Source organism: Phyllobates terribilis, unplaced genomic scaffold (genome assembly GCF_046119375.1).
Source record: "Phyllobates terribilis strain yellow unplaced genomic scaffold, ASM4611937v1 Scaffold_277__1_contigs__length_2500907, whole genome shotgun sequence".
Classification (NCBI taxonomy): Eukaryota; Metazoa; Chordata; class Amphibia; order Anura; family Dendrobatidae; genus Phyllobates; species Phyllobates terribilis.
In genome coordinates, this window is record NW_027363037.1 from 2,121,509 (window position 1) to 2,149,381 (window position 27,873).

A 27,873-nucleotide genomic window follows, 5' to 3' on the forward strand; every position below is an offset into this window, starting at 1 on the left:
TCCAATCTGATCGGCAGCGGAGCTTTTGGGTGAGATTTCTGCTGGTATAATCCATATTTCTCAGGTTCCCTATGACAATGCTTCTGCCTCTGTGCTCTGCCATTCAGTGTTATCATAGGGAAATGATCGGAGTCCACATCACTGTTCTAATTCTCACTATTCAGGTCATTTATATACAGCTGAGCAAACTGATCTATAACAAATCAGACTGTAAGGGCCTGTGCACACATTGCAGATTTTTTGCATTTTTGCTGTTTTTTCTGCTCAGAATTGTCACAAAACCTGAGGGATTTCATGTTGCCAGCAAAGTGATGGAGATTCCTGAAATCTTATGCACACGATGCTTATTTTTCCTTGCAGATTTGCAGCACATCTGCATCATGTCATTTCTTTCAGTATTTTTTCTGCAGATTTCGCACATAATAATAAGTGGGGAAAAATCTGCAACAAAAACGCAGGTAAAAACATGACAAAACGCACCTCTTTTTTGCATAGTTTTTCCTGCCTAGGGATGCAGATTTGGTGGAAAACTTTCTGCTCCAAATACTTCATATGGACACATACCCTTAAGGAAAGAGATAAAATAATATATTCCATTCCCCTGTCCTAGCCCCTCACCTGTTCTTATGCTGCACCTCCACCAGGGCTTCCTTCTCCTCCTCAGCGGACTTTGTTTTTTTCGGGGCTGCTCCATTATGGAGCTGATAAGAGAGATTGGCTGCACACGGTCATGTGAGGATTGACACGATACTGACGTCAATGACATCTGCACCCACATCCTCCACCATGACAATGTGAGTGCAATCACTGGCCTCAGCACCAGAAGGGGGCGCCAGAACATCCAGAGACTGGCACAGAGGACGCAGGACTGCAGTGATGGACAGGCGAGAGCCTAGGATAGGTGGGTATAACATGTTTTATTATTTTTTAACTACTTCCATCCCCTCCTTTTATTATGCCATAGGGTATGGGAGGAGCATAACAAATTTCTTCTTACAGCAATTGGAGGAATTTCAATTTGCAGTAAATTTCACTTGGACAGAATCGTATCTATTCACCAAATATAGAGAATCTGGCCAAGAAGAATTTCGGTAGATTCTGTCCCATGTCTCTAATGCGACATGGGTGAGGGCTCAGACAGACATGGCATTGCGCAGATCTCCCATAGTTGATCTAGAAAGTGCTATTTTATTAATTTCTTGAAATGAATATCCAGTGACGGACAGATTTCAAGAATTGGTACAGAAGATCATGTAATGACTTCTATAGATGGACTATTAATAAGGATTCATTATAACCCATAGATTCTCCTTTTCTCCAGGGCCGTATACTTAGTGCACCATAAAGACTCACACCAGATCTTTGCAATGAAGAAAATGGCCAAGCAGAACCTGGATACTCCAAGAAAAGTGGAATTGGCCTTTCTGGAGAGGGACATCTTAACATTCGCTGATTGTCCCTTTGTGGTCTCCATGCTCTGCTCCTTTCCAACTAAATCTCACCTGTGTATGGTTATGGAGTATGTAGAAGGTAGGACATATACATTATTTTATATTCAATCCATGTCTGCTTACATCTTATCACCGCTCATATAATTAGGATTTGTCCAAGTGGTTGGCTACATCCCCACAGAGAATTTACTATAGGTTATATATTACCAAGATACCTGGAAATTCATTGATCTGTGTGCACGGGTGCTATGGTGCCCATGAGTCGGAGGGGTCCCGCGCCACTTTGCTTTGTTTCCCATCCCTGATCCTATCATCAAAATTTCAGCATAGCCACATCCTCAGAATGCGAATATGGCTGAACAGAATGGTGGATAAAGAAGCCAAAAGCTCCCTGATCCACCATTCAGCCTGTGGTGAGTCTGAGACTCTGTGCACTGAAGGTGAAAAGTCGCAATAGCATCACGCCTGTAGTGTGGCGACTCAGTACTCACACTGCACTGACCAGAAAGCCTGGGGAATGGGGTGAGATGAGTAGTGCTTTTTTATGTTAGTATTTGCAGGGGCCATAATACTGAATGGGTGGCTGGCAGTAGCCAATCATACTGTTTGGGGCACTGGTGGGGGTCATCATGCTGATTTCAGGGGGGCAAAATACTGAGTGGTGGGGCTGAAGGGAGCAATAATAATGAGCTGGGGGCTAGTGGGGACAATTATACTGAGTGGTGGCAACCATAATACTGAATAGGGGGCTGAAGGTAGCCAATCATACTAATTGGAGCATTGATGGGGGCCATCATACTGATTTGGAAGATGGGGGGGCATGATACTGATTGGAGGCTTGGTGAGGGCCATAATACTGAGAGTTGGTGGGTGCCATAATACTGTGTAATGGGGCTGGAGGGGGCCATCATACTGAGTGCTGGGGCCATTTTACTGATTAGATGGATGGTTAGGGCCATAATACTAAGTGGTAGGGCTGGTGGAGGCCATGATACTGATTGGAGCGCTGGTGAGGCCCATAATACTGATTGGTGGGGCTGGTGGGGGCCATGATACTGATTAGATGGCTGGTGAGGGCCATAATACTGAGTGGTGGGGCTGGTGAGGTCCATAATAATGAGTGATGGGGCTGATGGGGGCCATAATACTGAGTAGTGAGGCTTGTGTTAGCCATAATACTGAGTGGTGGGGCTGCTGGGAGTCATAATATTGAGTTAAGAGGCTCGTGGGAACAACTATACTGATTTGTATAAGTGGTGGGGCTGGAGGCGGCCTTTATACTGATTGGAGGGCTGGTGAGGCCCATAATACTGATTGGTGGGGCTGGTGGGGGGCCATGATACTGATTAGATGGCTGGTGAGGGCCATAATATGAAATAGTGAGGCTGGTGGGTGCCATAATACTGAGTGATGTGGCTGGTGGTGGGCATAATACTGAATTGGGGGCTGTGGGAGACATAATATTGTGTGAGAGGCTATGGGAGACTGTGAATGCTCCTATATTGAGTTGCCTACTGTGAATGCCCCTAAACTGAGTGGGGTCCTCATACTGAGTGGTGTGCTGTGGGAGTCCTTATTCTGTGTGGGGATCCTCATTCTATGTTGTGGTCAAAATTATGTGTGAGCGGCCACTCATATTGAGTGGGACATGTATTTATGTAATTAGTTAAGGACCACATTTTACCACTACTTTTGTCTAATATTATGTGCACTATCCTTTACATCTGTATATATTCTCTCCTGCCAAATATATCTGCTCACTTCTCATTATTCGTCACAGGGATCTGATTTATAAACCCCTCACCTGTCATATTTCCTTTTTTTCTATAGGTGGAAACTGTCAGACCCTTCTAAACACCAGGGGTCATTTATCTGTCCCCTTGACCCGCTTGTACTTTGCAGAAGTGGTTGTTGCAGTGGAATACTTGCACAGCTGTGGTGTGGTGCACAGAGACCTGAAACCGGAGAAGTAAGTGCCCCTGTAGTATAATAAGGAGGGAAAGTTATTATTTATTATCATATAGTCTGTAAGGCTAAAATCATCTTTTTTTTCGCAGCCTCCTGATAACATCTGCTGGACACATTAAAGTTACCGATTTTGGGCTTTCAAAAGTTGGTGTCATGATACCAAAAACCAACATCTACAAGCAATTAACAGAGGACATCACCAGAGAGTTCCGGGACCATGAGGTCAGCATTACTTACAGAAACCCAGCTTGTTCTTTACAAATCTCATCACACTATTGCTTCTTCTCTACGTTCTTCATTCCTAGAGAACTTTTCCACTGATATTTTATCTTCTGTCATTGTGTTTTTATGGTGAGAACTTGTCATATTAATGGTATCATCAATCTCATCTCTTTCTTCTATTGGTTTCCAGGTCTGTGGCACCCCATATTATGTAGCCCCAGAGGTCATCCTGAAAAAAGGCTATGGGAGACCTGTTGACTGGTGGTCAATGGGGATCATACTACATCAATTTCTTGTGGGATTGGTTCCATTTTATGGAAATTCCCCAACTGAGATTTATGAAAATGTTGTCACAGGTAAGTAGAATAATCCGATTATAGCTTTGATTGGTTACATTTTTTTACTTATTTCCTTTGCTTTATCGTACAGTCCAATAAAGAGGTTTCATTTTCTGTCTTTTTCTATATAACAGGAGGCGTAATTTGGGATTGTAATCCCGTTCCTCCCTTTGTTGCTCAGAACCTCATCACTAAACTGCTCAGAAAAATTCCTGCACAAAGACTTGGGACAGGTAACAGTTTACTTATTACACCAAGGACATATCGCTCAAGTCCATGAGACTCAGCACTTCTCTATCAGCTCATCCATTTTTAGTTTGCCATAATATGACTTTCAGTATATTTCCTGCATGTTTGCTCAGTTATGTCATTAGTTCAGATTAAGTTAAACAGTTCAGATATGGAGCAGTCTCTGACAATATCCGCAATACTTTTGTTTTGTCTTCTACAGCAGGAGCATTTCAGATCAAAGGTCATCCATTCCTGAGTGATGTAGACTTTGACAACCTTTTAAGTCAGAAGCCTGAGTACGTTCCTCAGCTTTTGTCAGACGTGGACACAAGCTCCCCTATCAGTAAGTAGAAGGAGACGTCATCTAGACAAAGCAGCTATTTGTCTCGTCTACCATAATTTGAGACAATTGGCTCCCATTAATATTATGGATAAATGGTGACTGTGCTAAACTAACAATCTCTAATAATACTTCATTACTTATCTCTGGTAGATCACTCTGATATAAACAAACATCTCGTCTCAGAGGATGAGGAGGACAATGAGAGCTTTAACTTCCAGAATTTTACATCTTCTTCTGAAAAGCTTTCTAAAGTAAGTATGAGAACAATAAATCTAAAATATGTAAAAAAAAGACCTCTAAAAGTAAAAAAAAAGTATTTAATATCTTCTTGTTGTCCGCATTTAGCTCTGTACCACCGCTACCAGGAGGATGAACAATGAGGATCCCAAGTCCCCTCCAGAGTGTACCCCGGCATCCAGCACAAGCATCTCAGAAATGTGAGTAGATTCTAGGGTCATTACTGGGAGCTCCATACTGACATATATGCACAAACCCAAATACAGGACATAAACACCATAACAACAAATACAGCATGCATCGCCCGTGATTAGCAGTCATTGTGCTTTTGGCTTCAGAAACCTCTGGTGGTGACAGCCCATAATTGCAGCTAGTCATGCACTTTTAGTGCTGCCCACACTGTAGGAGAGATGTAGTACTACATGCCAGCCATTCTTGGTAGTGGTTTTTCGCTCTGCTTTATAGAAGGTAGTTTTGAGTAGGAAACCTTCCCTACCATAACTGTTATATATCCTAATAGGCCTTATTGTTGATGTTAATCTAGTGAGACAACCCCTTCTATACCGAATTTACTTGTAATTTACACGTTTATCTTCTTCCAAACAGGCAGAAAGAATCTTTTCCTGTGTCTATTAGAGATGATGCTATTACCAGCTTGCCACCCTCGTCCCCATTGTCAGGTATGTACATGTCTACAGCACAAAAAATGAGAATGTTGATGTCAAGGCTCAAATATTTTCATATGGTATTTTTGTTAGTGGTCTTCTATGTTATACATGTTTCATGGATTCCAATTATGTTGCCCATAGGCCCATACTGTATCTCCATTTGCCTAATTTTGTAAAGCTTTTCCAGATTACCAGATGTATAGGGGACAGGAGTAGAACAATTCTACTATATGCAGGAAAGATACAAAGCAGATCCTATAAGAATATATTGTTAATGAGGCCTTTTTTCTACTTTCTGATTAGAAATTCCAGCTGACGTGGAAAGAAAATCTTCAATATATCTGAGTATAGAGCAAGAAATCTCAGAAAATGAAGAAAAGGGGGAAAAGAGACGAGGTAAGTGTGAGAGTCAGCTCCATGTTGTGTGATGTCATCCAATAAGAATAATTCATGTGGAGCAGTTGTTATTAGGGATGGGCAGACCCGTGGATGTTCGGGTCCATCAGGCTCAAGAATGTTACCCTAACATGATCCCGAACCCGAACGGGATGTGGTGAATATTCATGGGACTTCAATAGCGGGCACACAGACAGCTGAGCGCAGCAGGAGCCGCGCTGCGGCTACCACGTGCAAACTATTAGGGAAAATGAGTGGTCACTGCTCCCCACGCATGCAGTGAATATTCCAGCACAGAGGGGAACACAGCGCTGGAGGAGAGAGGAGGTGAGTATGATTGTTTATTTTTTTTATGAGCAGCGTGACAGAGATCAGGGGGTGCCAAGCATACCAGGATGAGGGGGCCATACATACAGGGATGAAGGGGGCCATGCATATAAGTGATGAGGGGGGCGATGCATACAAGGATGAGGGGGGCTATACATACAGGGATGAGGCATGAGGGGGGCCATACATACAGGGATGAAGGGGGCCATACATACTTGGATGAGGGGGTCCATACATACAGGGATGAAGGATGAGGGGGGCCATACATACAGGGATGAAGAGTGCCATACATACCAGGAAGAGGAATGAAGGTACCATACATACCAGGAAGAGGGATGAAGGTGCCATACATACCAGGATTGGTGTGCGGGGGCGCCATACATAACAGGATGAAGAGTGCCATACATACCAGGAAGAGGGATGAGGGGGCCATGCATACCAGGATAGGGGATTGGGGTGCCATGCATACCAGGGTGGTGGATTGGGGTGCCATTGCATATCAGGATGGAGATGAGGGCCACATATAACAGGAAGGAGGGGGCCATATATACCAGGATGGGGGATATTAACGGAAGTGGGGTACATTACCCCTATAACAGTGTCAGCAGCAGACCCCCTCCAGCTTAACAGGGCATCATGACAACATTTTTTGCTTAAATTTTTTTTCTATTTTGCTCCTCTAAAACCTAGGTGCGTCTTATAGTCCGAAAAATATGGTATTCACCAGCCGGTGCCTGTGCATAGTTAGAAATTTGTCAGTGAGATATATAATTTAGTGCAGTGTGTGTGTGTGTAGCTTACTGTACATGTATTTAGATAATAATTAAAAAAATAAAATAAAAAAATGCCCAGATGAGGGAAAGCAGACAGCTCGGGACTGGTGTTATTATTCTGGGAAGAGGCCAATGTCCATGAAGCTTCCCAGGCTATTAATATCAGCTCACGGCTGTCTGCATAGCCTTTACTGATTATTAAAAGGGGGTGCACCCCCAAAAATGACGTGGGGTCCCCTTTATACTGCGCCGGCCAATCACAGGCATACCAATACTTGGCATGGCTGTGATGGGGCCTGAAGTGCCCACACCAGAAAAGTTTGTTGATTGGCTGTGCTGCATCCTTTCAACAAGCTTTGTTCGGACTGCTGAACCCAAACAGTAACACAGACTTCCGGGAGACACTAGATGTCCAGTACGGACCATCACATATATGATGGCTAACAATGATCCCTGACCTCTTTATGAATAAGATTCCTCTGTCGTTCAGCCACAGTGACCACACAGTAGTATCAAGTAATAAGTCGTCCCTTTACTTACATTATAGACACAAAGCAGATCCTATAAGAATATATTGTTAATGAGGGCTTTTTTTTACTTTCTGATTAGAAATTCCAGCTGACGTGGAAAGAAAATCTTCAATATATCTGAGTATAGAGCAAGAAATCTCAGAAAATGAAGAAAAGGTGGAAAAGAGACGAGGTAAGCGTGAGAGTCAGCTCCATGTTGTGTGATGTCATTCAGTGAGAATAATTCATGTGGAGCAGTTATTAGGGATGGGCAGACCCGTGGATGTTCGGGGAACACAGCGCTGGAGGAGAGAGGAGGTGAGTTTGATTGTTTATTTTTTTTATGAGCAGCGTGACAGGGATCAGGGGGTGCCAAGCATACCAGGATGAGGGGGCCATACATACAGGGATGATGGGGGCCATGCATATAAGGATGAGGGGGGCGATGCATACAAGGATGAGGGGGGCTATACATACAGTGATGAGGCATGAGGGGGGCCATACATACAGGGATGTGGCATGAGGGGGGCCATACATACAGGGATGAAGGGGGCCATACATACCGGGATGAGGGGGTCCATACATACAGGGATGAAGGATGAGGGGGGCCATACATACAGGGATGAATAGTGCCATACATAGTATACATACCAGGAAGAGGAATGAAGGTACCATACATACCAGGAAGAGGGATGAAGGTACCATACATACCAGGATGGGTGTGCGGGGGTGCCATACATAACAGGATGAAGGGTGCCATACATACCAGGAAGAGGGATGAGGGAGCCATGCATACCAGGATGGGGGATTGGGGTGCCATGCATACCAGGATGGTGGATTGGGGTGCCATTGCATATCAGGATGGGGATGAGGGCCACATATAACAGGAAGGAGGGGGCCATATATACCAGGATGGGGTATATTAACGGAAGTGGGGTACATTACACAGTGTCAGCAGCAGACCCCCTCCCCCTTAACAGGGCAGCATGACAACATTTTTTGCTTACATTTTTTTTCTATTTTGCTCTTCTAAAACCTAGGTGCGTCTTATAGTCCGAAAAATACGGTATTCACCAGCCGGTGCCTGTGCATAGTTAGAAATTTGTCAGTGAGATATATAATTTAGTGCAGTGTGTGTGTAGCTTACTGTACATGTATTTAGATAATAATTAAAAAAATAAAATAAAAAAATGCCCAGATGAGGGAAAGCAGACAGCTCGGGTCTGGTGTTATTATTCTGGGAAGAGGCCAATGTCCAGGAAGCTTCCCAGGCTATTAATATCAGCTCACGGCTGTCTGCATAGCCTTCACTGATTATTAAAAGGGGGTGCACCCCCAAAAATGACATGGGGTCCCCTTTATACTGCGCCGGCCAATCACAGGCATACCAATACTTGGCATGGCTGTGATGGGGCCTGAAGTGCCCACACCAGAAAAGTTTGTTGATTGGCTGTGCTGCATCCTTTCAACAAGCTTTGTTCGGACTGCTGAACCAAAACAGTAACACAGACTTCCGGGAGACACTAGATGTCCAGTACGGACCATCACATATATGATGGCTAACAATGATCCCTGACCTCTTTATGAATAAGATTCCTCTGTCGTTCAGCCACAGTGACCGCACAGTAGTATCAAGTAATAAGTCGTCCCTTTACTTACATTATAGACACAAAGCAGATCTTATAAGAATATATTGTTACTGTTTTTTTTTCTACTTTCTGATCAGAAATTCCAGCTCTCGAGAAAAGAAAATCTTCGCTGTATTTGCTTAGAGAGCAACAAAACTCAGAAAATAAAGAAAAGAGGCAAAAGAGACGAGGTAAGTGTGAGAATCAGCTCCTTTACTTACATTATAAATACAAAGCAGATCCTATAAGAATATATTGTTACTGAGGGTTTTTTTTACTTTCTGATCAGAATTTCCAGCTCAGAAAGAAAGGAAATCTGAAAAAAATCTGAGTACACAGGAACAAAACTCAGAAAATGAAGAAAAGAGAGGAAGGAGACGAGGTAAGTGTGAGAATCAGCTCTATGTTGTGTGATGTCAGTGAGAATAATTCATGTGGAGCAGATGTCATCTGTCAGTGATGGGATTGTCGCATGTATGATGGCTAACAATGATCCCTGACCTCTGAATGATAAGATTCCTCTGCCGTTTGGCCGCAGTGTCCACGCAGTGGTATCATGTAATACGGAGTCCCATTACTTACATTATATTTATTTCTCTGCTCATAGGTTCCCTCCTCCGCCGGATCTTATCATCCTGCCGGCGTGGATTGTCCAGGGCTGCTCGGATATGTGCATGTTGTCACTGTTCCCCCAGCATCATCTAAAAGACTGAAAACCTCCGCATCTAGCGCCCAGAAATGCAGCAGATCCTCCATCACTGCTGAACCTGTATAGAAGGACCTTCACCAGCTTCCTGTGGCCTTCTCACTGGAACATCTTTACCCGGATATGTTTTGCCTCTATCATCAGGCTCCGCGGTATTCATACTACTCGCCTGACTTGGCTTTTACTGATCACCTGGTATCTGACCCCAGCTGTGTTCATGACTATGATTTCATCTATTAATAATATTCATGGTTTTGTTCATGTCTTAACCTTCTATCCTATTATTAATAATAAAAAAATAAAAATAAAAGCTGTTACTGTTGCTCTGATTTTTTTTCATCTTGAGTTCACAACTAATTGTAACTCACTAATTGTGCTTCTTAACACTAACTGCATTTGTCATTATTCTGAATGCAGCAGCCAGGCTCATATTTCTGTCCAGCAGCTACACCGGCGCCTCCACAGTACCAGTCATTGCACTCTCCCACAAAGCTCTCCACAGTGCTGCACTGTTCTACAACTCCTCCCATATGTCAGTCTACTACCATATCTACACTCCAATGAGCCAAGACTAATATCCTCCATAATCAGGACCTCCCACTCTCACGTCCATGACTTTTTCTGTGCTGCACCAGTTCTCAGGAGTGCATCAGGTTCATTCCTACTGTCTATGGATTTAAGTGTTCACTAAAAACAGATAATTTTTAGCAAGACTATCAAGTCATGTCACTAATCTAAGTTTTGCCCCCAGCACTTAATATCTGTACATATGTACAGATATTGGCTGGTGACCTGTTCATTTAGTCCAGGGCCGGCTCCAGGTTTTTCTGGGCCCCGGGCGAAAGAGTCTCAGTAGGCCCCTTTAACACATACCACGATTCATGATGCAGAGACACGGCGGAGAAATATATATATATATATATTAGTACAATGCAAAGATTTCACTTCTTACATTACATGAGTGATATCTATTATAAATTCCACAATAGCTCAGAAACCGGTGAATCGCTCCACACAGAATAGTGGCCCCCATATAAGGCTCCATACGGAATACTGGCCCCCATATAAGGCCCCATACAGAATACTGGCCCCCATATAAGGCCCCATACGGAATACTGGCCCCCATATAAGGCCCCATACGGAATACTGACCCCCATATAAGGCTCCATGCGGAATACTGACCCCCATATAAGGCTCCATGCGGAATACTGACCCCCATATAAGGCTCCAGGCGGAATACTGGCCCCCATATAAGGCTCCATGCGGAATACTGACCCCCATATAAGGCTCCATGCGGAATACTGACCCCCATATAAGGCCCCATACGGAATACTGGCCCCCATATAAGGCTCCATGCGGAATACTGACCCCCATATAAGGCTCCATGCGGAATACTGACCCCCATATAAGGCTCCATGCGGAATACTGGCCCCCATATAAGGCTCCATGTGGAATACTGACCCCCATATAAGGCTCCATGCGGAATACTGACCCCCATATAAGGCTCCATGCGGAATACTGGCCCCCATATAAGGCTCCATGCGGAATACTGACCCCCATATAAGGCTCCATGCGGAATACTGGCCCCCATATAAGGCTCCATGCGGAATACTGGCTTCCATATAAGGCTCCATACGGAATACTGGCCCCCATATAAGGCTCCATACAGAATACTGGCCTCCATATAACGTTCCATACAGGATACTGGTCCCCTTATAAAGCTCCATACAGGATACTGGCCCCCATATAACGCTCCATACAGGATACTGGTCCCCTTATAAAACTCCATACAGGATACTGGCCCCCATATAACGCTCCATACAGGATACCGGTCCCCTTATAACGCTCCATACAGGATACTGGCCCCCATATAATGCTGCATGCAGGCTGTTACCCCCCACATAATGCCCCATACAGGTTGCCCCCCCTTATAATGCTCCATGCAGGCTGTTCCCCCCCACATAATGACCCATACAGCCCCCCTCCTTTTAATGCTCCATGCAGGCTGTTACCCCCCCACATAATGCCCCATACAGGCTGCCCCCCCCTTTATAATGCCCCATGCAGGCTGTTCCCCACCTTATAATGCCCCATACAGGCTGTCACCCCTCCTCTTTATAATGCCCCATGCAGGATGTCCCCCCCCCTCTTTATAATGCCCCATGCAGGCTGTTCCCCACCTTATAATGCCCCATGCAGGCTGTCACCACTCCTCTTTATAATGCCCCATGCAGGAATCCCCCCCCCTCTTTATAATGCCCCATGCAGGCTGTCACCCCTCCTCTTTATAATGCCCCATGCAGGAATCCCCCCCCCCTCTTTATAATGCCCCATGCCTCCATACATAAAAAAAAAAAATCAAATACTCACCTCCCTTCTCACCTGCTGCCGCTGCTCGGGTCCGGACTCCAGCGTTGTCGGCGTCTTCCCGCTCAGCGCTCCCTGTGACGGCTCAGGGGAGGGCGCGGTGTAAAGGTGTCACTGCGCCCTCTGACCTGAGACGTCACAGGGAGCGCAGAGCAGGAAGACAGCGGATCTGCGGCGGCACGGGGAGAGGTAAGTATCCAGCTGCCGGGGCCCTGAGCAAGCGGCGGAGAAGGGCGGGCGCTGACACCGCTCTCCTCCGCCCATAGCCCAGCGGGGTGCGTGACCGCCAGTGGGCCCCTCTGCCTGCTCAGGGCCCCGGCATTTGCCCGGGTGCGCCGGGTGCTGACGCCGGCCCTGATTTAGTCTTAACTCCTCGAAGATAGGTGCTCCCTAAAACCACATCTGTTTAGGGCGGCCTATCACGCTCCTTAATCAAAGTCCTTTTATATATTTATAGCCCATTCATTATTTCTCCAAACATAAGTCACTCCACCGCACCCAAAACCCCTACAAATCCTGGCTGGTGACAGCTCCTGCAGCCTTTATCTCTCCCTCATCCCCTCAAGATGGCGGACCATCATTGTAAATAAGCCCCTGTACTTTGTGTCCCCCCACCTCATTATAGATTGTAAGCTCTTACCAGCAGGGTCCTCATTAGTTTTGCTGTAATTATTGTATTATCTTTAGCTATGTTACTTATGACTGTTGTATATGGACCTGAATTGTAAAGCGCTGAGGAATATGTTGGCGCTATATGAATAAAGATTATTATTATTATTAAAGCAAAACAACAACATGTTTCATACCGCCAAATCTTCCTTAACTCCTTAGTGACCAAGCCAATTTTGACCTTAATGACCTGCCCAAATTTTTGAAGTTTGACCAATGTCAATTTATGTGGTAATAACTCTTTAACGCTTCAACGGATCCCACTGATTTTGAGACTGTTTTTTTCATGACATATTGTACTTCATAATAGTGGTAACATTTTTTCAATATGACTTTCATTTATTTGTGAAAATATCGGAAATTTGGCGAAAATTTTTAAAATTTCACAATTTTCAACCTTTTAGTTCTTACGCCCTTAAATCAGAGTGTCATGTCGCACAAAATAGTTAATAAATAACATTTCCCACATGCTTACTATACATCTGCGTCCTCTTTGAAACATCGTTTTTTCTGTTAGGAAGTTATAAGGGTCAAGATTTGACCAGTGATTTCTCATTTTTACCACAAAATTTACTAAATATTTTTTTTAGGGACCACATCACATTTGAATTGACTTTGGGGGGCATATATGACACAAAATATCCAAAAGGGATACTATTCTAAAAATTGCACCCCTTAATTCCTCAAAACCACATTCAAGAAGTTTATTAACCTTTCAGGTGCTTCACAGGAACTAAAGCAATGGCAAGGAAAAAATAAACATTTTTTCCACAAAAATTTTACTTTAGCCCCATTTTTTTTATTTTCACAAGGGTAACAGGAGAAATGGACACCAAAAATTGTTGTGTAATTGGTCCTGAGTATGCCAATACCCTATATGTGGGATAAAACTACTGATTGGGCGCACGGCAGGGTTCGGAAGGGAAGGAGCATAATGTCTTTTTGAATGCAAAAATAGCTGGAATCGAGAGCAGACGCCATGTCGTTTGGAGAGCCCCATATGTGCCTAAACAGTGAAAACCCCTACAAGTGACACGATTTTGGAAACTAGACCTCTCAAGGAATGCATGTAGATGCCTGGTGAGCACCTTGAACGCCCAGGTGCTTCACAAAAGTTTATAACGCAGAGCCGTGAAAATAAAAAAAAATCTATTTTTTACCACAAAAATATACTTTTAGCCCCAAATTTTTTTCCCACAAGGGTAATGGGAGAAAATGGACCCAACAATTTGTTGTGCAATTGCTCCTGAGTACGCCGATATCCCATATGTAGGGGAAAACTATTGTTTGGGCACATGGCAGGGTTCGGAAAGGAAGGAGTGACGTTTTGGAAAGCAGACTTTGATGGAATGGTCTGCGGGTGTCATGTCGCGTTTGGAGAGCCCCTGATGTGCCTAAGCAGTGGAAATCCCCCCTCAAGTTACCCCATTTTGAAAACTACCCCCCTCAAGGATTTTATCCAGGGTTATGTATAGTGAGCATTTGTAAACCACAGGTACTACACATAATTTGTTAACATTAGGTCGTCATATTGAAAATTGTCATTTATTTCACAAAAATGACGTTTTAGCCCCAAATTGATTATTTTCACAATGGACAATAGGTTAAAAAATAACGCGATGATCAAAAACTTCTATTTGGGCACATGGCAGGACTAGGAAAGGAAAGAGAGCTATTGGTCTGGAATATATTGTGAAGGCCATGTCGCATTTGGAAAGCCCCTGACATGCGAAAACAGCAGAAGCCACCACAAGGGACCCAATTTTGGAAACTAGTCCCCTCAAGGAATTTATCTAGGGATGTATTGAGTATTTTTAACTTACAGGTGATTCACAAAACTTTATAACTTCCAGACGTGAGAACAAAAAATTATTTTTTTTATACTAAAATACTGTTTTAGCACCAAATTTATAATTTACACAAGTGGTAATAGGAGAAAATGGACCCCATAATCTGTTATGCAATTTTTACCGATCACAGTGATACCCCATATGTGGTTGTACACTAATGTTTGAGCACACAGCAGGGGTTGGATAGGAAGGAGCGCTACTTGGCTTTTAGAACACAGATTTCGTTTTAATACAGTAGTGTTCAAAACAATAGCAGTGTGTCCAAAAACATGAGTTAAGCACAAAATCTTTCTACTAGTTTTTATTTCCAGCATTGGGAACATTACACACTGTTTTCTAATTCAAAACATGAAGAGAAATGTATATAATTTTTAACTACTTTACAGAAAATAACAAAAAAAGGAGGCCAAGTACTTAAGCTACGTAGTTGGGAGAGGCGAAATTAAGCCACAGGTCAATAAGAACGAGGCAATTCAGAACTGGCTGCAACCGCTCTCCAAGAAGCAGGTGAGAGCGTTTCTTGGAATCGTGGGATATTACCGGCGGTTTATCCCAAATTTTTCTATGATTGCCGCACCACTGACGGACCTTCTGAAAGGCACAAAATCAACGAGGGCGAAATGGACGGTTGAAACCGAGATGACGTTCCAACAGCTGAAGCTGGCACTCTGTAAGCAGCCGGTCCTGGTTGCACCAGACTTTACTAAAGAGTTTGTGCTCCAGACAGATGACTCAGAAGTTGGCCTAGGAGCCGTGCCGTCACAGGAGATAAATGGGGAAGAGCATCCCATCCTGTATATGAGCCGGAAGCTCTCATCCTGTGAGAAAAATTATGCCATTGTGAAGAAAGAATGCTTAGCCATAAAATCAGCCATACACACGCTAAGATATTACCTACTTGGCCAAAAGTTTAAATTGGTGTCAGACTATGCCCCTTTGAGATGGTTGAGGGAAAAGAAGGGTAAGAATGCCTGAGCAACTAGGTGGTTCTTAGGTCTCAAAGACTTTAATTTTCACATGGAGCATAGACCTGGGAAGTTACACGCTAATGCTACTGCCCTCTCCAGAATTCCCTGCTGGGTGACTGAAGGTGCCCCCCAGCTTTTGGCAGAGGGGGGGAATATGTGACAGAGTCACTGGTATTATATGCGAGGGGAGGTATGCGTCACTCAGGATTCTCTCCTGTGTGAACTGAGACCTACTGAATCTCTGCCAGCATGTTATATGCTGTGGGTTACCTCTTTTAAAGGGTGTGGTTTTATGGGAATGATGTAGAGATGGGAGGGAAGTCATTCCCCATATCTCCTCCTCAGGGTGTGGCTGAGCAAGCTTTAAATGTTCAGTCCTGTTTTTTTTTCTTTGTGTTGTGTTTGGAGAGGCAAGGTCTCCAGGCTGGACAGCCATAGCTCAGGACAGAGCTGAAGGGTGGACATAACCTGTGTGGGTGAATGGCACATACACATATGGACTGTGCTATTGTTTATCTTTTGTTATGTTGTTTTGCTAGTAAGGCTGTGTTTATCTTTGCTGGAGTTGCAGAGCTTTTGTCACGGGTGTGTCAGAGGTGACAGACAGTCGCCCTACAGTGGGTTGCAGGAGACATCTACGTTTGGCATTGCAGACAGCTTCTTAGATAAGAGGCTGTCTTTAGGACCAAGTAGCTACCTCTCTCTTGCTAATTAGCTCTCTGGCCTGGGTGTATATATACCTGGTGTGTCTGAGAGGGAGTCGCCGGCTATATTCATTTCTACTTGTGAGGCTTATCAGGAGCAGCACTTCATCCTTTCTGGAGCTTGAGGCCATGTGTATATTTGAAATCATCTAAAGCTAAGCAATTTTCCCCTGTTTTGTCTTCTCTTGTTGTCTATAGTGTTTAGTGGAGGTTGACTAGTTCTCATCTCCTTCCATCCCTAGCCGTAGCCGTACGCCAGGGAAAGTAGGGCGAGGCACGCATACGGTGATTGCTGAAGAGGCAATATAGGTACGGTAGTTAAGACAGGGTGACGTTAGACCATACTAGGAGGTCTCTACTTCCTCCTTTCTCATTTCCCTTTGTGTTGCACTAACTCCTGGCGTGACATTATAGCCGGCCGAGCACGTTTTGAAAAGAAAAAAAAAAAAAGCTGTAATTTTTTTTCCTTTGTCTGGAGAAGGGATATATCAGACCCTCATCTTCGCTAGTGGCGGCAGGGTTCTTCTTTGTGAAGAAAAAAGATGGCGGTCTACGTCCCTGTTTAGATTTCCGGGAATTACATCAAATTACCATCCATGATCCAAACCCTCTTCCTGATTCTTCCCTCCAGGCTTTTTCTTCCTTAAAGAACCATTTTGCCACTGCATGTATACTCAGTCAACCCGATGTTTCTCAACCCTTTAATGTGGAGGTTGATGCTTCTGATGTTGGGGTTGGGGCTGTGTTGTCTCAGGGTTCATCCCCTGGTAAATGGCATCCATGCGCCTTCTTTTCTAAAAAATTGTCTTCAGCAGAGAGAAATTAGGACATGGGTAATAGGGAACTTTTGGCGATCAAATTGGCGTTCAAGTAATGTCGACATTAGTTGGAGGAGGCTGTCCATCCTATTACTGTTATTACTGACCATAAGAACCCGTCATATCTCCAGTCAGCTAAATGTCTCAACCCTGGGTTCAATTTTGTTGTCACTCTTCGTCCAGGGGTCAAAAATGTCAAGGCTGATGCTTTGTCCCGGAGCTTCCCTGGTGGTGGTGACCATGAGAACCCTGCCCTGATATTACAGAAAGGGGTAGTCATTTTCGCTCTTTATCCTGAACTGGACGGTGAGGTGTTGGAGGCTCAGGGGGACGCCCCTGCCTTCTGCCCTTCAGGAAAGTTATTTGTACCATCTGACCTGCGCCGCAAAGTAATCAAGGAACATCATAACTCTGTGCTTGCTGAGCATCCAGGTGGTAAGGCAACTGCGGACCTCCTCTCTCATCGTTTTTGGTGGCTGGGGTTGCATCGGGATCCAATTGAACACTTAGCTGCTTGTAGTATTTGCGCGCGTTCTAAGGTTTCGTATACCCCTCCGTCTGGTACTCTTCTTCCGCTACTTATCCCTAGTAGGTCATGGACACACTTGTCCATGCATTTTATTACTGACCTACCGGTTTCTGCAGGTGAAACAGTGGTTTTGGTGGTAGTAGATAGGTTCAGTAAAATGGTTCACTTTGTCGCATTACCTGCACTTCCCAATGCCAAGACACTTGCTCAGGTGTTCATAAATTATATTGTGAAGCTTCACGGGGTTCTCTCTGATGTGGTGTCTGATCAGGGGACCCAGTTTGTTTCCAAGTTCTGGAAGGCATTCTGTTCTCGACCGGGGGTGCAGCAGTCCTTTTCATCTGCCTTCTACGCTCAGTCGAATGGTCAGACCGAGCGTGTCAATCAGAACTTGGAGACATACCTCAGGTGTTTCGTTTCCGAAAATCAGGAGGATTGGACATCCTACTTACCGCCAGCAGAATTTGCCATCAATAATCATCGTCAAGAATCCACTGGCAGGTCACCGTTCTTCGGTACATATGGTTATCATCCACAGTTTGGTACCTTCAGTGGGGGAAGAGCTTCATGAGTTTCTGAGGAGGAACGGTTTACATCATTGCTCTCCTCCATATGGCAGGGTGTTCTTTGAAACTTAAAGACCATGTGAAACAGGTATAAACGTATGGCCGACAGAAAAAGCTTGCCAGGTCTGGACCTGAATGTGAATGATTTTGTGTGGTTGTCTACCACGAATATAAGATTAAAAGTTCCTTCTTGGAAGCTGGGACCTAGGCTAATAAGCCCTATAAAATAACCACCGTCATTAACTCAGCAGCGTTTCATCTTGAACTTCCTCAGGCCCTTAAAGGTCCACAATGTGTTCCACATATCCTTACTCAAAAGGTATGTGGAACCTCTTGAACCCTCAAGTCTACCACCGCCCCCAGTACTGGTTGATGGTAATCTGGAGTTCCAGATTTTGAGGATTGTAGATTCTCATCTCAAATGTTGTTCTTTACAATACTTGGTGCACTGAAAAGGCCATAGTCCAGAGGAGAGGATGTGAGTTTCAGCGTCAGAGGTGAACGTTCCCAGATTGGTTAGCTCATTCCACACCTCTTTTCCTGAGAAACCCGGTCCTGAGGCCACTCGTAGAGGGGGGGCTACTATCGCAAGTGTGTCAAAGGTGACAAACAGTCGCCCTGCAGTGGGTTGCAGGAGATCTCTACGTTTGGCATTACAGATAAGATAAGATTGTAGATAAGAAGCTGTCTTTAGGACCAAGTGGCTACCTCTCTCTTGCTAATTAGCTCTCTGGCCTGGGTGTATATGTAGCACCCCGAGGGCTCGGTTGCTACAGAGGTATTGCATCTCAGCCAGATGTGCGATATCTCACTCTCAGGTATGGATGCAGTGTGGATCAGGACCCTGACACCTGCATGCTTTACACCAGATTTCCAGGGGGCAGGGCGACCGATATGCTCCAAGTAGAGCACGACAGTCCCTGTCCCTGGCTGGAGTGGGGGGAGGGAACACCGAGGAAGTGGGAACCCTGTAGTGCAGGAGCAGGGAGGAGGTAGTTCCTGGGTGCACCTAGAGGGAGGTATAAAAGGTGGGCACCATCTTAGATCAGTGTTCAGTCTGAGAGAGGAAGTGACAGAGCAGGGCCTCTGTGGAGCTCTGCACGGAGGCGGGCCTAGCCTGTGAGGCCCAGCAAGCACTAAAAGAGAAGACAGTTCAGTGAGAGAAGAAGAGGGAGCAGGAGGTGGGAGCAGAGGCTGGTGAGCACAGTACGACGTAGGCAGCCGTTACCTGCAGAAGTGGTCTGGATAATAAGAACTGTGAGTAAAGACCCTGGACTGCATCACTGACTCTGTGTCGTCACTGCTACTCCTGCACCATCACTCCCATCCTCCGCATACACTGCCCTGAGACTACACTCCTCCCGTGGGGAGTTGTACTACACTCTGCTGCACTTACAACACCAGCCTCAGCGGTCTGCCCTGCAGCGGCGGTTCATCCTGACCGCAATCCACGGGTGGCGTAGTCGGACATTTAATATCATAAAAAACACACAAATAGACTGCCATTTGAGTTGACCACCCTGAGCCACGGGACCGGGTCCCCGCCGCACGAAGACTACAACCCCCAGCATCCGCAATGAGTCCGGTTCCGGGTTTCCCCACACGCGCGCGGCCCAGGGGGCGTGTCATATATATACCTGGTGTGTCTGAGAGGGAGTCGCCGGCTATATTCATTTCCACTTGTGAGGCTTATCAGGAGCAGCACTTAGTCCTTTCTGGAGCTTGAGGCCGTGTGTATATTTGAACTGATCTAAAGCTAAGCAATTTCCCCGTTTTGTCTTCCCTTGTTGTCTATAGTGTTTAGTGGCGGTTGACTAGTGCTCATCTCTTTCCATCCCTAGCCGTAGCCATACATGAGGGAAAGTAGGGCGAGGCACGCGTGCAGCGATTGCTGAAGAGTCAATATAGGGGCGGTGTGATGAAAGCCGGCCGGTGGGTGCAGCTCTCTGGCGCCCCCTTACCTCTCAGGTCAGTCAAGGTACTGCACCTAGAGAAAGTAGTGCCAGGAAGCTGCAACCAGCGCAGGGAACACGGTAGAGTGTTCCCCTTCAACGTCACTAAACCGTAACGTCACTACACAGCACAACTCGCTAGCGCCCTCTTAGCCTCAGGTCAGTCAAGGAACTGCACCTAGGATAAGCGGTCGCCAGAGAGACTGTCCTGTAACCTACTGGGTATCGGGGCCCTCTGTAGTGAGGGTGGTATATATATCTTCCTTGGCCGCGCCAGGAATATATATATCTGAACCTCCGACCGTCACTACCAGCCTTCCCCAATCCCCAGTTGGTATGCTGCCACCAGTCCCTATTTTAGATATACGCCCAGTCCGTGAATGGGCCTATATCGGGTCAGGAACCAACCCTGGGTAGCGTTTTTGGCTTGAGCCGAGCTCACACGGACGTGCGTTCGTTATGCAGAATAAAAGGCAGGCCCACAATTACTTGAGGTAATTGATTATAATAATACACTAGATACACGATATACAACTAAATATACACAGGTATAAGGTCAGGCTAAACTATACAACAATGGAATACAACACACAGAATCACCACAGCATATCAGTTACCGGTTTCTTGATTTTCTTGTGACGCAGGGAGAGGATTCTGCGGTCGCAGGCACGGTTCTTTGTTACAGGCTGAGGCCTACCACCGCATGGTCAAACTGCTCCTCCCCTTGGTGGCCTCAGCTGGTGCTCAGATGTTCAGCACACCACTCTTGGGTCAAAACTGACTTATCTCTTGTCTGTCCTGCTATCTTACCTGCCCCGTCCCGCCCACTGCTGGTGAGGTCAGCTGGCTCAGTCTCCACCCTCAGGTCTAACTTCGATCAGAAGCCCAAATTCTATGGAACCCAATAACTTCTTCTGGGATGGTCTCATGATACCCCCAGGGGTTCCCATGGATTCGGGCCGCCGTAACCGACCTTTTGATATCAATTATGATACCATACGGTCCTCAGGAATGGCTCAGCGCTATATCTTGGCTTCCAGAGCACGTACAAACGTCTACCGCGGAGGCTTGTGTGCGCAATGGCTCCGGGACGCCGTGATATTTTTTTATTGGCCCATCCCACGCAACATGCGTGTACTTTTCATGTTTCTATATCTTATGCCTCCATGCTTGTGACAGACAAAGAAACTAGTCCTATGGGACAAATGGTCAGGTACAGATAGACGAAGCACCCCCCCCCTGCTGGCTGTGTTTCCTCTCGAAGTCTTTGAAGCTCCTAGCATTCAAGTGTTAAGTAGGCCCCGGGGCTTCTTATCTTACAGGAGCCTGGATGGGGGGAAACTATCTAGTTGACGTTTTAACAGAAGGTCCCAAGGGTGGGGGCTGCTGAAGTGTGGCCATCCCTGGATATGATTTATCATTACCAAGATGGCGGCTACAGGTTCATCACACCTCCCCCTATACGAGGGCGCGAGGGGGTAGCACATTCCTGTGTTCCCCCGTGCGTCCTTCTGCACCCTCCCCTTGCCGGGATAACCCGTCAGCGTTACCGTGGTCACGGCCTCTTCTGTGGCGAATGGAGAAGTGGTACTGCTGGAGAGCGAGGCTCCAGCGTAGCAACCTGCCATTCGACCCAGAGACCGTGTGTAACCAGCTGAGGGGGTTGTGGTCCGTCTCCACGGTGAAATGGCTCCCGTACAAGTAGGGCTGCAGACGCTGCAGGGCCCATACAATTGCCAGGCATTCTTTTTCCACCGTGGTGTAAGCCACCTCCCGGGGCAGTAGCTTCCTGCTCAGGTACAAGACAGGATGTTCCTGGCCTGTCGTGTTGACCTGACTTAGCACAGCACCGAGGCCAAAGTCACTGGCGTCGGTCTGTACCACAAACGGCCGGTCGAAGTCGGCAGCTTGCAGTACAGGGGAGCTACTTAGGGCGGCCTTGAGTGCCCCGAAAGCTGTCTCGCAGGCGACTGTCCAGTCGACTGCGACGGGCAGCTTCTTCTTGGTGAGGTCCGTCAGGGGCTTGGCCAGGGTGCTATAGTGTGGGACGAACCTCCTATAGTACCCGGCGGTCCCCAAGAAGGACATCACCTGCTTTTTGGTCCTAGGAGTGGGCCAGGATGCGATGGCATCCACTTTCCCCGGCTCTGGCTTCAGAACTCCCCCGCCTACCCGGTGACCCAGGTAGAGGACCTCACTCAGGCCCAGCTGGCCCTTTTCCGGCTTGATGGTCAAGCCTGCCCGGTGGATCCGACCGAGCACCTGCCGCAGGTGCTCTAGGTGATCCTCCCAAGTGGGACTGAAGACTGCAATATCGTCCAAGTACGCAGCCGCGTACCCTTCAAGTCCCTCAAGCAGCGTATTGACCATCCGCTGAAAAGTGGCAGGGGCATTCTTCATGCCGAATGGCATCACTGTGGACTCGTACAGTCCAAAAGGGGTGATAAAGGCAGAGCGTTCCCTTGCCGCGGGGGTCAGAGGAATCTGCCAGTACCCCCGGCTCAGATCCATGATGGTCAGGTACTTAGCCCCGGCCATCCGATCGAGCAGGTCATCGATGCGTGGTATGGGGAACGCATCGGTGGCCGTTACAGCGTTGAGCCCCCGGTAGTCCACGCAGAACCGTGTAGTTCGGTCCTTCTTTGGTACGAGGACTACAGGCGAGGCCCACGCGCTGCTGGATGCCTGGATCACCCCCAGCTTCAGCATCTCGTCTATCTCTTGGCGCATGTTTCCCTGCACCTCGAAAGAGACCCGATATGCTGAACGCCGGATCGGCGGGTGATCGCCAGTGTCCACGTCGTGGACAGCCATCTCAGTCCTTCCGGGCAGGCTGCTGAACAGCCCCCGGAAGGGGTGCAGGGTGGTCCCCAGCTGGGACCGTTGGTCCTCTGTGAGCTGGTGGCCAACCCCCACATCCTCGATGGACCCACCCGCCTTGGCTTGGGTGAGCAGATCCAGGAGGGTTTCTACCTCTCCTTCCTCGGGAAGGTTGCACACTGGGTGGGCAGTCGCTTCCCGCTCATGATGAGCCTTCATCATGTTCACGTGGAAGGCCTTCCTCCTTCCACGGGCGTGATCCAGGGTGACCAGATAGGTGACGGCGTTGAGTTTCTGGTGCACGAAGTAGGGACCTTCCCAGGCTGCCTGAAGCTTGTTCTGTGGTACGGGGACCAGTACCCACACCTTTTGACCCACCTGGTAGGTCCTCTCACAAGCATTCTGGTCGTACCACCGCTTCTGGTCGGCCTGGGCCTGGGCCATATTGTCCTGCACCAGCTTTGCCAAGGCCATCATCCTGTCCCGGTGGCGCACGACATACTCGATGACCGACACCTCGGGGGTGGCCAAATCCCCTTCCCATGCTTCCTTCACCAGAGCCAGGGGGCCCCGTACCCGTCGCCCGTACAGGAGCTCAAAGGGGGAGAACCCCGTTGAGGCCTGCGGAACCTCCCGGTAAGCAAATAGGAGGTGTGGGAGGTAACGCTCCCAGTCTCTCCCGTGGGAGTCGACCAACATCTTAAGCATCTGCTTTAAGGTGCCATTGAACCGCTCACACAGGCCATTAGTCTGTGGGTGATACGGGCTGGCCACCAGATGTTGCACCTGCATTTGCTTACAGAGGGACTCCATCAGCCGCGACATGAACTGGGTCCCTCGGTCGGTGAGCATTTCTTGGGGGAAACCCACTCTGGAGAAGATCTCCAGTAAGGCGGTAGCCACCTTGTCGGCCCGAATGGACGACAAAGCTACCGCTTCCGGGTACCGGGTGGCATAGTCCACTACCGTGAGTATGAAGCATTTCCCGGAGTGGCTGGGAGTGGACAGAGGTCCAATAAGATCCACAGCGACCCTCGAGAAAGGCTCTGCGATGATTGGCAGAGTTACCAGTGGGGCTTTGGGGAGCGGCCCCGCCTTCCCCACCCTCTGACAGGTGTCACACGAACGGCAGTAGGCACCCACCGCGGCTCCCATCCCAGGCCAGTAGAAATGCTGAGCTATCCTGGCCTTGGTTTTAGCGATCCCTAGGTGTCCGGCCATCGGAATCTCGTGTGCGACCCGCAACAATTCCGCCCTGAACGGATAGGGTACCACTAACTGTCGGTCCCTGGGCCACGCCTCCGGTGAACCCTGCTGTACCGTTACCCGGTACAGCCGTCCCTGGTCCCAGACCACACGCTCGCAGTCTGACTCCATGGGAGGCTGTGCCGCCTGTTCCTTGAGAGCTTTCAGGCTGTCGTCTGCTTCCAACGCAGCCTGAAATTCCTGACTTGATGTGGCCAGAATCGACGAAACTGCCACATCCTCCGTCAGCCCCTCCGGGCATGTCACCTGGCCGCTGTCTGACCCGGCAGACACTTGGTCAGAAGTGGGGAAGCCGTCGGACCTCTGCAAGGCTCCTTGGGCTCCGGCGCTCCCACTCCTGGTGACAGCGGCTATGACCGCTGTGACCGTGGGTAGTGCCCGCTTCCCCTCTGTTTCTGACCAAGCCGCCCGATCAGGCAGGCTTCCTAGGCCTTTGGACATCTCGGATGTGGGGAACTCCTGCCCTGGGGTCTTACCTGGCGGCTCCTCTCTTGGGACACCCCCACCCCCCATGGCCTGTTCCTCCCCCTGCAGTGGGCCTATACTCAGCAGCCTGGATACCCCTGGGAGCCCTACACTGCCGGTAGCTGCCCCCCTCTCCATCCCTGAGCTTCCCTCTACAGAATCCTGCCCGCCCCCTCCCTCATCGGAGGACAAGAGGTCACGGCACGCCGGCTGAGCACCTCTGCGGGCATCCCCACACTCCCCACCTGCTTTCACTAACCCTGTTTGTGTTGTGTCTGTGCAGGTGTTACCCTCAGGTTTCACTCCCTCCTCCTCAGCAGGACGCACACTACATACAACATGGTTGGCATTAGCAGCAGACAAATCAATACACTCTTGGGGGGCCGAACTTGGGGGTTCAGAGGGTACATACTGCGATACTAGACGCCCCAAGTCGGTCCCTAATAAAACATTTGCGGGAATATTTGGCGTTACTCCCACCTCCCGCATCCCCCTCCCGACACCCCAGTCCAAATACACCATGGCAACGGGAAGTGCCGGCTCCACGCCTCCAACCCCGGAGACGGAAAGAGTCTTTCCTGGTACCAAGTCCTGGGGGGACACCACCTCAGGCCGTACCAGTGTTCGTTCAGCGCCAGTGTCCCGCAGTCCCATGACCGCAGAACGGCCTATGGTGACGGGTTGGATGTTGTCCAGGGACCTACCACCACCCCCTCCCACACACAAAACATTGGGCGCTCTCTGGGACTGGGATGGGGTCTTTTGGCGCTGGGGACACTCAGCCCTAAAGTGTCCTGGTTTGTTGCATAGATGACAACGTCTTACGTCTGGTCCTTGCCTGGAGAGGGCAACAGGGGGATACACCCCTTGTGTTCTAGGGGCCGGGGAAACAGGGGCATGACTGGGCTTACCCCCTCTCCAGGTGCTGCTGGCAGACTTCTTCAGCTCAGGCGCCCTGTTATTGGCATACTCGTCTGCCAGGGCGGCTGTAGCAGAAGCCCCTGTTGGTTTTCGGTCACGGAGGAACTGTCGGAGGTCCTCTGGGCAGTTCCACAAGAACTGCTCCGTGACGAACAGTTCCTGGACCTCCTGGCGGGTAGTAAGCGCTAGACCCGAGGTCCAGTGCTCTGCGGCTCTCAACAGCGCCCGCATATGATCGGTCCAGGTGTCCTTGGGGCCACGCAGCAGGCTCCGGAACTTCTGGCGGTACGACTCGGGAGTGAGGTTGTACTGCCGGATCAGGGCCCGCTTGATGCAGTCGTAGTTCTGTACCTCCCCGGCAGGTAAGTCCCCCAAGGCATCCAGGGACTTACCCCTCAAACGGGGGGTCAGGTATCTGGCCCACTGATCCCGGGCCAGATGGTGCTGAAGACAGGTCCGTTCAAATGCCACCAGAAAGGAGTCCAGGTCCCCATCCTTCTCCAGTAGAGGGAAGTCCTCAGCTCGGACTTTGGACGACTTGGTCTCCTGATGGGTTGGTTGCTCTAGCGGAAGCCCCCGCTGGGCCAGGTCCAGTTGGTGCTGGCGCTCCGCAGCTCGCTCTGCACGCTCCGCAGCCTCCCGGCGCTCTGCAGCTTCACGCTCCGCAGCCCGCTCCGCAGCTTCGCGCTCCTCCTCCGCTGCCTTCTCTGATGCTGCCAGGAGGGTTTTGTAGACGGCATCGCCATGAGACTGGAGACTTGCCATAGCCGCTTGTAAAAGGGCTTGTGATCTGGACAGGCTGGGCTGGGTAGGTGGTGGGCAGCCCACTGCGGGACCGTATACTGGGGACTGGCTCCCTGAGGTGCCCGGGCTGGACTCCTCCTCGCCATGAGTAACAATGTCCTCCCCTCCTGCCACACGGACCGTAGCATTAGCCTCCTGCAGGGTCTTGCTCCTGGTGCCGTCTGCCATCTTGGTAACCGACACCGCTGCAACCCTGAGTTTGCACACACCTTGTTATACTTTTAGCCTGACCGTCTAACGTTGGGCTGACCTTAAGACTCCAGCAGTGGAAGTTACCACTGGCAGTCTTTAGTGCCTGGGAGTAGGGGTCCCACAACACTATTATTCTGCAATCCCACCGCTCTGCCACCAATGTGATGAAAGCCGGCCGGTGGGTGCAGCTCTCTGGCGCCCCCTTACCTCTCAGGTCAGTCAAGGTACTGCACCTAGAGAAAGTAGTGCCAGGAAGCTGCAACCAGCGCAGGGGACACGGTAGAGTGTTCCCCTTCAACGTCACTAAACCGTAACGTCACTACACAGCACAACTCGCTAGCGCCCTCTTAGCCTCAGGTCAGTCAAGGAACTGCACCTAGGATAAGCGGTCGCCAGAGAGACTGTCCTGTAACCTACTGGGTATCGGGGCCCTCTGTAGTGAGGGTGGTATATATATCTTCCTGGGCCGCGCCAGGAATATATATATCTGAACCTCCGACCGTCACTACCAGCCTTCCCCAATCCCCAGTTGGTATGCTGCCACCAGTCCCTATTTTAGATATACGCCCAGTCCGTGAATGGGCCTATATCGGGTCAGGAACCAACCCTGGGTAGCGTTTTTGGCTTGAGCCGAGCTCACACGGACGTGCGTTCGTTATGCAGAATAAAAGGCAGGCCCACAATTACTTGAGGTAATTGATTATAATAATACACTAGATACACGATATACAACTAAATATACACAGGTATAAGGTCAGGCTAAACTATACAACAATGGAATACAACACACAGAATCACCACAGCATATCAGTTACCGGTTTCTTGATTTTCTTGTGACGCAGGGAGAGGATTCTGCGGTCGCAGGCACGGTTCTTTGTTACAGGCTGAGGCCTACCACCGCATGGTCAAACTGCTCCTCCCCTTGGTGGCCTCAGCTGGTGCTCAGATGTTCAGCACACCACTCTTGGGTCAAAACTGACTTATCTCTTGTCTGTCCTGCTATCTTACCTGCCCCGTCCCGCCCACTGCTGGTGAGGTCAGCTGGCTCAGTCTCCACCCTCAGGTCTAACTTCGATCAGAAGCCCAAATTCTATGGAACCCAATAACTTCTTCTGGGATGGTCTCATGATACCCCCAGGGGTTCCCATGGATTCGGGCCGCCGTAACCGACCTTTTGATATCAAT